Raw genomic sequence first — 3,092 nt, 5'->3', positions numbered from 1 at the left:
GTTGTTAGGTGATGGGGTCTGAAGAGAAGTGATTGTGAATACAAAGGGCAGCATGAGGGAGAACTCTCTGCTAATGGAATAGTTCTGTGCCTGACTATGGTGGTGGTCACACAGATGTACTCATGGGAGGAAACAGGCACATTTACCAATATGTTTCCTGGTTTTGATATGGTATTATAATTTTTAATATATAATCATTTGGAGAAACTAGATAAGACGTACATAGGGTCTATCTATACTGTCTTTGCAAGTTCTGGTGAATCTATAATTATTTCAAATTAAAAAAATTTTTTAAGGTGGACTTCTGGGTAAAATCAAGAACCCTCACAACACCAAATGCTAGCAAGCCAGAATGCAGTACAATAGGGGATCTCATTCCTTGCTGATGGTAATGCAAAATGTTACAATTATTTTGGAAGAAACACTGTGGTGATTTCTTACAAAGCTAAACATGCTCCTATATTACAGTCCAGCAATGTTTTCCTTGGTATTTACTCAATGAGTTGAAAATATATGTCCCCACAAAAACTGGCACAGGAATGTTTATAGCATCTTTGTGAAACTTGGAAACAACCAAGATGTCCTTTGACAGGTGGATTGATAAACTGTGGAACGTCCATACAATGAAGTATTATTCAGCAATTTGAAAAAAGCTATTAAGCTTTGAAAAGACATGGTGACCTTAAATGCATATTGCTACATGAAAGAATCATGTTAGACTAAAAAGCTCTCACTGTATGATTTCAACTATATGACATTCTGGAAAAGGCAAACTATAGAGATTTATATCATACAAAGAACGAACCCTATTCTAAACTATAGACATCTGTAAATAATAATGTATCAATGTTGATTCATCAGTGTGGTAAGATCAAATGTACCACCCTGCTGCCAAGTGTCAATAATGGGAGAAACTGTATGGAGCAGGGAGGGGGAAAGATGGGGATATTCAGGAACTCTTGTATTTTGTGCCCAATTTTTCTGTGAACCTAAAACTGCTCATTAAAGGTAAAGTATTCAAAAAATGTCTTTTTATATGGGAGGTTGTAGATGTTTTCTTTTTTATGCCACATATGTCTGAGTTTTAGTGTATTCTCTATTGCCACCTATTTATGGTAAAAAATGGGAGTTACATAAAAGAAACACCTATGACTATTTTCAAATTTCTAAAGATGTGCCTTGATTCTTTAAGCCACAGAATACAGAAACTTGCTAGTTTTTAGTAAGTCCTTTAAGGTGTTAGATAAACTAAGGCATAAGACAATTTCTAAGTGTTTACTTGAGAACATGATTCAAGTCTGGCTGTGCCAACCTGAAAATGGTGAAGAGTTCTGTGACAAGAGCTGGAGGAATAGGCTTTGGTAGAACAGGTGCAGAGGCAAAGCACAGAAATTGCTTTACCAATTCCCTGATTGGCTATATTCTCTTCAGTTGCCTTACCTGGAAAAGCCCATTTGGCTATTGGTGAATTTGCTGGCATACGAGTGCTTACAGGGATTGACTCTAGTTTACGTTTCACTTTGCTTATGTAAGTTGTTACCAAGCTGTTAGAGCCATCTCAGTTTAATGGCCTCCTAGTAAAATTACCCAAAAATTATCCCCTTTTGGTTATCCTTGTACACATAAGAGGTGGACCAAAAATTTGATATTAGTATCACTCTAGGCACTATCAGGGTTAAGTGGTTCTTGTTTCCCTGTGAAACTCATAGGTTATAAAGTAAGGTTTGTGAAAGGTGTTTGCACCTCACTGTTCATGTCATTTCTGTTTCTCCAAATGCAGTGAGACCATCTGATATACTGCTGATGGCTCTGAGCATGTGTTTGAGACCCTTGAGGGAACACAGCTTCATGATGACTATCAGGACGAGAATACCAAGGGAGGGAAGTATGCTTTTTGTCAGGACCTCCATGAACCAGACCAGTAGGTATCAATGTGTTTTAGCCAAAAGGCTTGTTAATTTCTTGTACTGACTTTCTATAATATCAGAGGTATTGATCCAGGAGCAGCAGGAGGTATTTGCTATGGCATTGACTCCTTCTTCAGCTAACAAGCAATCTACAGCAATTTTATTACCTCAAACGCCTTATCACCTCAAAATAAGCCTTATGCCAGAGTGGCATATTTTGAGATGAGTTATTCTGCTACCCTTCAAAGTGATCTTGCTTTGATTTGTGCATTTCTGGGATTTTTATCATCAGGTTATAAACATTTTGAGAAAAAATAATGGAATTTATAATTTTTTGCAATCACTAAGCATGAGACATAATTACTTTTCTTGCATTTGTCCTTTAATTCCTTTTTTAAAAAATTATTTTATTTATTTCTGACTGCTAGAGAGAGAGGCAGAGAGAGGCAGAGGGAGAAGCAGCCTCCCTGCAGGGATCCTGATGTGGGACTCTATTCCAGGACCCCAGGATCATGCCCCCAGCCAAAGGCAGATGTTCAACCACGGAGCCACCCAGGTGTTCTGCATTTGTCCTTTAATATTATAATAACTCAGTGTGTAAAAATTGCCATCAGTATTTTCATGAAACAAATCAAGTAAGTTGAGTTAAGCAAGGTATCAGTGAATACACAGCTAGTAAATGTAGAGTAAGATGAAGCCCAAGTTGACGTCAATTCAACATCTGGTATTTGCTACTCTATCAAACTATCAGGATAATTGATCTTTATGGTTTGGGGTAGGCTCTGGTAACTAGTTAGAAATAAATTTCAAGTAATAGTTTCACAGAGAAGTAAGCAAGAGCTCACTGTATCTCAAACATTTTTTCACTCTATTTTAATGTCATGTTTTCCCCCAACTTTCCACTTTTTACTTGATTTTTCTGCACGGGGATACATATCCAATACAAGATTGTTTCAGGAATAAGTCAGACCATTTATCTAGTAATGACACAGGCATCAAAGACCATGTTAATAAAATGGGTAATGCTGATCCACAGTGTCCTATCCTATTTTCCGTTAAATCTGGAGTGTCATTGATATGTAAATCCTGTAACATGTAAATCCTCCTCTGTTTTCCACTCCACTCTCATCTGCTCCCCATCATCAGTCTTGCCTATTAGCTGCGGCTAAACCCTATGCTTTAACA

This window comes from Canis lupus, chromosome 12, assembly GCF_003254725.2.
Source record: "Canis lupus dingo isolate Sandy chromosome 12, ASM325472v2, whole genome shotgun sequence".
NCBI lineage: Eukaryota > Metazoa > Chordata > Mammalia > Carnivora > Canidae > Canis > Canis lupus.
Note: the sequence above shows the minus strand (reverse complement) of the source record.